Raw genomic sequence first — 10,535 nt, 5'->3', positions numbered from 1 at the left:
AATGCTTTCAGAACCTGAGCTGAGTGGCGAGTAGGTGAACGGCTGCATATGTGTTAACTTCCGCTTAAAGTTTTCGTTTGTTTTTTTTTATCATTTATCCGTGTTCAATAAATGTTTTTTTTTAAATAAACTGTCTCAATTGATATTCATTGTTGCCAGTTACGTAACAGGGGTCTCTTAAATTTAACTAGTATATCTGCCTCAGGCAGTGTATTCCATACACCAACAACTCTGAGTAAATATCCCTCCTCTAATATCCCCTTTTGAACTTCCCACCCCTTACCTTAAAGCCATGTCCTCTTCTATTGAGCAGTGGTGCCCTGGGGAAGAGGCTCTGGGTATCCACTCTATCTACTCCTCTTAATATCTTGTATACCTCTATCATGTCCCCTCTCATCCTCCTTCTCTCCAAAGAGTAAAGCCCTAGCTCCCCTAATCTCTGATCATAATCCATACCCTCTAAACCAGGCAGCATCCTGGTAAATCTCCTCTGTACCCTTTTCAATGTTTCCACATCCCTCCTTCCTTCCTATAATGAGGTGACCAGAACTGGACACAGTACTCCAAGTGTGGCCTAACCAGAGTTTTATAGAGCTGCATCATTCTCATGACTCTTAAACTCTATCCCTCATCTTATGAAAGCTAACACCCTATAAGCTTTCTTAATTACCCTGTCTACCTGTGAGGCAACTTTCAGGGATTTGTGGACAAGTACCCCCAGATCCCTCTGCTCCTCCACACTACCAAGTATCCTGCCTTTTACTTTGTACTCTGCCTTGGAGTTTGTCCTTCCGAAGTGTACCACCTCACACTTCTCCGGGTTGAACTCCATCTGCCACTTCTGAGCCCACTTCTGCATCCTATCAATGTCCCTCCGCAATCTTCGACAATCTTCTACACTGCTCAACAAAGCCTTCTCATGCTACCTTCTTAAGCTCCTTTCTTGCTACCCTATATTCCTCAATAGACCCATCTGATCCTTGCTTCCTGAACCTCATGTATGCTACCTTATTCCACCTGACTAGGTTTTCCACCTCACTTGTCACCCATGGTTCCTTCACCCTGCCATTCTTTATCTTCCTCACCGAGATAAATTTATCCCTAACATCCTTATTTATCAATTGCTCTGCCTCCCAGATTATCCTAAATTCATCCAACTCCAGTTCCAGTTCCTTAATGTGGTCTTTCAGGAGGTGTGGTTGGCTGCATTTCCCGCAGGTGTAGTCATCAAGGAGACCATCAGATTCAATGATTTCCCACATTATACAGGAGGAACATTCTACTGTCATCCTGCCTGTACTGTTCTCTGGGCAACCAAGACCGATCAGTAATAACGAAAGGAAGAACCTACCTTTCTTATCTTTCTTTGGCCTCAGCCTCTTCTCAATTAAGCCTCTTGAGTCAAAGCCTCGAGGTTCCCATTCTGACTCTAGCCCCCACACTGATGATGGCCTCTCCAACAATGGCTGCTCCACTTGCCTTCTGCTGCCGCTGATGCCTCTGACATCGAAGTTAACGAAGTCTAAATCAAGTTCATCTGGCCATTCTCAGGAATTCAATCTAATCCCTTCCAGTATCCTAGTGAATAGACAATTTATTGCTTCTGGATGCAATTGATTTTCCTGATACTTTCTGCCAATAATTAGACATGATTCTGGATATAATTTCTGCTTCTCTCTCCATCTGCACTTCTTATCCATTTTCCTTCCTCATGCCTGTGTCATTGTTCCTTCATGCTGCTCCTCCTTTTTAATAATTCTTCTTCTCCTAGCCTTGCATCCCTTTGTCACCTCAATTTCTCCATGATCCTTTTTGTTCCTCTCCCGCTTTCCTTATTATTTCATCTATTCACTTCATTGAGACTAATTGTATTTTATCTTTCAACTGGATTATTGTGCTTGGTATTGATGCCAAGGTTGTATACTAGAGGCATCAACTATATTTTTTTTGTTTTGTTTTCATATTCTTTTTATTTTTTTTATTACCAAACAAAAAAACAAGACAAAAGAAAAGCACATCTACAAAAACCATGAGCTTAACAAAATCTATTTAAATATTGAGCAGCAAAAGGGAGAAAAATATAAAGGCAAAGGTAAACATACACAGCAGAGGTGCACCACACCACAAAACCTCAGTCCTCACCCCGTAAGAAAGTCCAATACAGGGCCCCATATCCTTTCAATGATGTCCCCTCTGTCCTCATTACATAGTCTCTGTCTCTCCAAATGTAAAGTATTTGCCAGTTCTCTCAGCCACAGATCGTACTTAGGCACAGAGTCCATTTTCCACACTTGCAGGATTAACTTCTTAGCAATCACCGTTCCAAACAATACAGCCTTTTTTTCATACTTATTGGCTGAAGATAGGGAGCTGGTTGCTCCAAGGATGGCTATGAGCGGGTCTGGTTCCCACCGCTTCCCAAAAACCTCAGAGAAACAGTGAAAAATACTTTTCCAGTATGCATAAAGCTTACAACATGACCAGAATGAATGTGACAAGTTACTGTTCACAGATTTACATCTATTACAAACTGGTGAAACATCAGGGTAGAAACTGTGCAACTTTTCTTTGGAATAATGAAGTCTATGTATTGTTTTAAACTGTATAAGTCTGTGTCTGAAGTTGACCGAACAAACATGTATATTCTTAAAACACTCATCCCAGACCTCCTCTGTCAGTTCAATACAGACTACTTACTTTCGAAGAATATTAGAATTTACTTACTGAAGACATTTTTTAAAATCCATTAAAGAAAATGAAGTTTTACTTAATTGCTCACAGCAAACCATTGACTCTCTTGTGATCTTGGACATGAAATTCATACTCAAACTGTCTAAAAAAAATCACCCTTAGAAATTCTAAAACAGATCTTCAAACAAAAAGGGATAAACTAGAATGTGGACCAATAGACAGTGGCTTAAAAAGAATCTAATTTCAGTGGTTTGTGTTACCTCTCAGGAGATCAAGGAAGGACGTGGTAATGTGACAGAAGTGCTGACAGGATTAATGAATAATTTAAACGGAAATAAAAATCCAGATGAAACATTGTACTGAGTTCATTATTTGAATGCCTGCCTGTGTCCCAGTATAAAGAGAGTAGTTCAATATCTCTTTAGAAAATGCAAAGAAATCTACTGGCAAATACATTATTTGATTGATATTAATAATTTTGACTGAAAAGGATTGGTTACTTTTTGAATTGTTGCAGTCATCCCAGTGACGATCCTGATTTTAGATGAAAGCTTGGTGAATTAATTCAAAAGTCAGGATGGTGACAAGGAGGGGCACCGTAAGGCAGTGCTCCCATGTACGTAACACCCTTGCCTTTCTTTGTGGTAGAGATTTAAGGTATGACAGCTGCTATCAGACTAAATTGAAAAGTAACTGCAGAAGATTTATAGAGGGTATACACTGTGGTCACAGTAGTGGAGGAGGGAATGAATGTTTAGAGTGTGAATGGTGTTGGAATCAAATACTCTGCTTTGTTCTGGTTCTGTTTCCCAGTAGTAGGAGTTGCAGTGGAATTGGTATAAAAATCCAAGCAATGTGATTTCCACACATTGCAGTCTGGCTGTAAACCAAACTAATTTCTTGGCTTACTTTTTTTAAAATCATGCTTGCTTGGAAACAGGGCATTAAACCATAAGATCATAAGACATAGGAGCAGAATTAGGCCATTCAGCCCATTTTTGTCTGCTCCACCATTCCATCATGGAGGTTCCACAGATTCACTTGGTCTCCATTACAGTCTATGGCAGAGCATTCCACAGATTCACCACTTTCTAGCTAAAAAAATACCTCTTTACCTCTGCTCTAAAGGGTCACCCCTCAATTTTGAGGCTCTGACTTCTATTTCAGTCAAGTTTTTGCTCATTCTTCCAATTTGTCTAAGTCCTGCTGCAATCTCCAGCTACACCTACACCTACACCTCCAGCTATCTTCATACCATCTGCAAATTTTTCCACAAAGCTATCAATCCCATTATCTAAATCAGTGACAAACAAGGTGAAAAGCAGTGGTCCCAATACTGACCCCTGAGGAACTCCACTGGTCACTGGCAGCTATGTAGAAAAGGCCCCTTTTATTTCCACTCACTGTCTCCTGCCATCAGTCATTACACTAACCATGCCAGTATCTTTGCCGTAATGCCATTGCATTTTATCTTAAGCAGCCTCGTATGTGTCAACTTATCAAAAACCTTTTGAAAATCCAAGTAAATGACATCCACCGCCTCTCCTTTGTCCACCCTGCTTGTTACATCCTTGAAGAGCTCTAACAGATTTGTCAGGCAAGGATTTCCTTTACAGAAACTATGCTGACTTTGACTTATTTTAGCATTAGTCTCCAACTAGCCCAAAACCTTAATAATAGACTCCAACCTTAATAATAGACTCCAACACTTTCCCAGCCACTGCGGTTAGGCTAACTGGCCTATAATTTCCCTTATTTTGCCTTCTTCCTGTTACGTACCCCATAACTGGGTTGCCAAATCAGCAGAAATGGATCACTCAGTTGGAGTCTGGAGTACTAGAACTAAGGAAGTTTTATTAAAGAAACAAACAACCCAGTAATCGAAAGGATAATAAATGCAACAGTTCAGCAATGATAAACACACATGTGCACAGAATTAAGATAACAGCATCAATCAAGCTCTATCGTTGTCTAGGGGTAAATGACCAAATTTCAGTGACTCAAAGTTCAGTCCAATTTAGTAGTTCAGTTCGCAGTAATTGTTGCCATGGCGATGGACAACGTGGGGGGAGAGAGAGAGAGAACGGGAACAACTGATCATTCAGACACGGCTTCACTCACAGACCGGCGATATGGCTCACAAGCAACTTTTGGGCAGGTTCTTGGTGATGTCACCTGAGGTCACCGACTGTGACCCCTCCTCCAGATGGGGTCGATCCTCTGCAGTGAACCCGGCACCCAGGCAAGGGTGGACACACACCGGGTTCCCGCTGATCGTACCTTTCCACCCTGGGCGTTGTCTGATACTTCCCACCGACTCGTGAGAGGCACACCGCTTCCAGGGTCTCGTTACCTCGGGTGGCGTGTGTGTTCTGCCTTAGTGAACCTTTCCCTTTTTATCCCCCTGCTGGGGTATCGCCTGTCCATCACATCAAACAGTTCAGGGTTCAAAGGGGGAGCCGCTCCAGACAGCTCTCTCTCCCCCGTCCCTTCATTACACATCTCCAGACGCTGCTCCATTGTTTCTTATCTCTCCTTCCCCTGAGGGCAGGTGGCAGACCACTTGCTGATGTCACTGATGCTAACCCAGGCCAGCAAACAAATAATAGACTCCAACACTTTCCCAGCCACTGCGGTTAGGCTAACTGGCCTATAATTTCTCTTCTTTTGCCTTCTTCCCTTCTTAAAGGAATTGACATTTGCAATTTTCCAGTCCTCTGGGAAAATGCCAAAATCAAGTGATTCTAGAAAGATCATGACCAATGCATATGTTATCTCTTCAGCCACCTCCCTCAGGACTCTAGGATGTAGCCCATCTGGCCCAGGTGTCTTATCCACCTTAAGACCTTTGAGTTTGCCTAGCACTTTTTCCTTTGTAATAGCAATGGCATTTGCTTCCACTCCCTGACACTCACGGACGTCTGGCACACTGCCAGTGTCTTCCACAATAAAGACTGATGCAAAGTACTCATTAAGTTCATCTGCATGTCTTTGTCCCCCATTATATCTCACCAGCATCATCTTCCAGTGGTCCAATACCAACTCCCACCTCTTTATATATCTGAAAAAACTTTTGGTATCCTACTTTACATTATTGGCTAGTCTGCCCTCATATTTCATCTTTTCCCTTCTTATAGCTTTTTTAGTTGCCTTTCGTTAGATTTTAAAAGCTTCCCAATCATCCAGCTTCCCACTCATTTTTGCTACCTTATATGCCCTTCCCTTGGTTTTTATGCAGTCCTTTATCAGCCACAGTTGCCTCCCCCTGCCATTTGAGGACTTCTTCCTCTGTGGACATATCTATCCTGTGCTCATGAACTGTTCCCAGAAACTTCCGTGATCTCCGCTCTGCCTTTATCCCAGCCAATATCCTCCTCCAATTCAATTGGGCAAGCTCCTCTCTCATGCCTCTGTAATTCCCTTTATACCATTGTGATACTGATAGACGTGACTTATGCTCCCTCTCAAATTGCAGTATGAATTCAATCATATTATGATCATTGCCTCCTCAGGGTTTCTTCATGTTAAGCTCCTTCATAAGTTCTGTGTTAGACACAAAACCCAATCTAAGATGGCTTTTCCCCGATTAGGCTCAAACACAAGCTGCTCTAAAAAGCCATCTTGTAGGCATTCAACAAACTCCCTCTCTTGCAATCTGACACCAGCCTTTTTTTCCCAATCCCCTTGCATATTGAATTCCCTCATTACAATTGTGTCTTTACCCTTATTACATGCCCTTTCCAGCTACCTTCGCAATCTCAAGCCCACATGCTGGTTACTATTTGGAAGCCTATATATGATTCCCATAATGTTTTTTTCACACTTGCAGTTTCTTAAATCCACCCACAAAGGTTCAACATTCTCTGACCCTATGTCACTTCTTTCTAAGGATGTAATTCCATCTCTTACCAACAAAGCCACACCGCCATCTATGCATTCTTGCCTTTCCTTTTGATACAAAGTATATTCTTTCATGTTAAGCTCCCAATTATGGTCTTCTTTCAGCCACAATCAGTGAAGCCCACAACATCAAATCAGCCATTGATTGAGTTTATCCATGAGTTTATCCAGCTTATTCTGAATGCTACACACATCTAAATACAGCACCTTCAGTCCTACGTTCTCCCTTTTGAATTTTAACTCTTTGCTCTGTCTGCATTTGATTGGCTTGTCCTTCCTTACATTCATGTTACACCCATCATCTACTTGTAAACCTGTTGGCTCATCCTCAGCTCTATCACGCTATTTCCCATCCGCCTGCCATATTAGTTTCAACCACTCCCAACAGCTCTGGTAAATCTGCCCACAAGAATATTGATCCTCTCGGATTGAGGTGCAAGAGATCACACCTGCCCCAGAATAGGTCACAATTATACAGAATTCTGAATCCCTGCCCTCTGCTCCAATTTTTCAGCACACATTTTTTTCTGCCACCTTATTCTATTCCTATCCTCAGCGTTGTGTGGCACTGGCAGCAATCCCGAGATTACTACCTTTGAAGTCCTGCTCCTCAGCTTCCTTCCCAACTCCCTGTATTCTTTTTTAGGACCTCTTTAGTCCTTTTGGAGAACTTAGTTAGTCCACTTCAGGAAGGGACAGGAGGGCGTCTGAAACTTGACATATGCATCCTAATGCATTGTATTCATTTCTCTTCAACGGCTTCTTTAAGTTAGTAACTGCTGGACTCACAGAGGCAAAGGTGAAACCTTTGGAAAAACGTTTCAAAAATTTAAGCATTTGTTGCTGCTTTTGTACCCAACTGTTTTTATAACTTACTTATTTCATCATATTTAGATGCGGGAAGCATTCTTTAAACATTTCAGGTCAATGGTGAGTATGTTTCTAAATATAAAGTTACATTGCGGACAATAAGATTTACTTGCACTATTATTGGAGAAAAATATCCATTGTGGCCCCATAAGATCTATCAATAAATAAGCCTGTTATCAGTGTCATGTGTGAGAGAGATAACGAGAGACAATGGAGAACCATTCAAAATGCTAATAAGAGAGAAGAGAGAGATTAACGAGCAAGAGACACATAATTCAGATGTTGGCGTCTGCCACAGACAGTTTGTTTTGAACCTGAACTGTTTGAAGTTTGATGGACAGGTGATACCTCATCAGGGTGATAAAAATAGCGCGTTTGCTAAGGCACAACACACATACCACAAGACCCTGGAAAGAGCACTGTGCTCCACAAGTTGGTGGGAGTTTGGAGGACTGATTCATGGGAATCGGTCAGAGCCTCACAGGGTGTAGAAGTACGATCAGTGGGAACCTGGTCTGTGTTGCCTTTGCCTGGGTGCCGGGTTCACCACGGAAGAACAATCGCATCCAGAACCGAGGGGTCACAGTCAGTGACCACAGCTGGATCAGCAGGCATCGAAAGGTTTGCCTGAAACCAACTGCATCTCTCTCTCACTCTCTCTCTCTCTCTCTCGCTCTCTATCACTCTCTCTCTCTCTATATCGCTCTCTCTCTCTCTCTTTCTCTCTCTCCCTCTCTCCCTCTCTCAAGAAAATCATAAAGGATACCCAAATTTTACAAGAACGATGCAATTGGAACTCAGCAAGCCAAAACAACCTTCTGGAGATTTCACAGCTCTCAGGCAGGGAAATTTGTCTGCTGGACCTGTAACAGATTAACATACCTGAAGAAGAACATCTCCATTCAATGAACGGAGAGGACGAGAATCAGGTTTATTATCCCTGGCATGCATGACATGTTGTATGTATAGTGAAAAGCATAAAATTACAGTTAGAAAAGCAAACGTAAATAATACAAAGAAATCAATAATAAGGTCATGTTCAGAAATCTGATGGCAGAGGGGATTCTGAATTGTTGAGTGTAGTTCTTTCAGCTCCTTTACCTCCCCTCTGATGGTAGCGATGAGAAGAGGACACATCTGGAATGGTGGGTGGGGGGGGTGTCATTAGTGATAGATGCCACATTCTTGAGGCACCATCTCTTGAGGATGTCCTTGATGGTGCCCACGATGAAGCTGGCATCGTTTATAACCCTCTGCAGCCTCTTGCAGTCTGTGCACCAGAACCTCCGTACTCGGCTGTGATGCAGCTGTTGTATTGCTCTCCACTGCACGTTTATAGAAGTTGTAAGTCACTGATGACATACTGATTCTCCTCCATCTCCCGAAATAATAACAAGATGAATTGCTGGGAGATAATTATGTAAAAATTCCCACTCTTGTACAACTCATAGAATTCTTGAAACACTGCTACTTAGCCCACTGAGTCCATGCCAGATCCTTGCAGTACGATTAATTCTATTTTCCCCAATGCCCTACAAATGATCAAATTGCAATTAGCTTCTGAATGTCAATACTTGCAGTACTTATAGTATGAGTTTCAGGTCATAACTACATCGCACAAAAAGGTTTTTCCTTACAATCCCCCTCATTCTAGCTTATCAATTTTAATAGGTGTTCCCTGCTCCTCAAACAAACTACCTATAGCTTAGCACTTCTCAATCTGCCAAACATAATCAAATACACCTCCATCGTATCTCCTCGCAATCTTCTTTGCTTGAAGAAGAACAGCCCCAGCTTCTCCAGTCCAGCCACAGATGAAAGGCATCATCCTTAGAATCATTCCATCCAATGTCCTGAACATTGCCCAGCATCTCCACAACTTTCATTAAAAGCAATCGCCTGATTTACAAGTTCACATTTTTAGCCTATACCACTGTTTTGTAAAGTTGCAATATAACTTCCATGCATTTATATTCAATGACTATTTATAGAGTCTCTGAACATATTTCTTTACAAGTTTTTCCTTCAACATTCCCTGCAACATATAATGATTTGTAAACATAGATCGAAGGCCTTCAGTTCCTTTAGAGCTGCTCCCATTTAGTTTATACTGTTCTTGTACTATAATCTCTTCATTCCTTTTGCCAGAATGCATCTCTTCACATTTCTCTGTAGTAAATTACACTTGTTTCTCAACTGTACATTTTTCTTGGCAGAGTATGTTCTCCTCAGTGACCAGTTTCAGTATCTGCATACATTGAAACACCTAACGCATAAATTTTATCCCACATGCTCTTATCCAAGTCACTAAAACAATTGCCTGCTGCTGAACATTATGTGATCTGGGTTTTCTGGGATAAAATGTTGGTATAGGAGGTAGGACAGAATCTAACAATACCAGCTGTTGAACACACCAGAGGAAAAGTAATTAAGATTTGTTTTGCTGGCAGAGCAATCTTTTTTTTCTGTTGGTGAGATATGTGCTGTTCGTAGTCCTATATTAAGTTTGAAAGCAAATATTCAGTACCCTCCTGAAGCAGGACCCAAGGAAAGGCTTCAAAATGTCTGCTGCCCGGGCTGGAACATGAAAAAAACACCTTAGAAAATGAGTACACAAGGCTGCAGTTATTAACAGTCTCAAAAGCTTACTACAGTTACCTCCCTTTGCCACCTTTTGCTAGTCTTTTTTTAAAGTGATTTTTCAGCCATATCAGCTGGCTTTGTGAATGAGCGGAGAGGCAGTGATATATTCTTTTTATACTGGAACACATATCATTGAACATATTCGAAGCAGAGTTTGACAAATTTTTGATCTATAAGGTGCTCAAGGGACAAAGAGAGAACTGATCACCAGGTATCAGTGCTGGGTCCATTGTTATTTGTCATCTATATCAATGATCTGGATGATAATATGGGAAATTGGATCAGCAAATTTGCTGATGATGTAAAGATCGGAGGTATAGTAGACAGTGAGGAATATTTTCAGAGCCTGCAGAGGGACTTGGACCAGCTGGAAAAATGGGCTGAAAAATGGCAGATGGAGTTTAATACAGACAAGTGTGAGGTATTGCACG

Source organism: Mobula hypostoma, chromosome 2, assembly GCF_963921235.1.
Source record: "Mobula hypostoma chromosome 2, sMobHyp1.1, whole genome shotgun sequence".
In the NCBI taxonomy this organism is placed as follows: domain Eukaryota; kingdom Metazoa; phylum Chordata; class Chondrichthyes; order Myliobatiformes; family Myliobatidae; genus Mobula; species Mobula hypostoma.
This window is presented reverse-complemented; position numbering follows the sequence as displayed.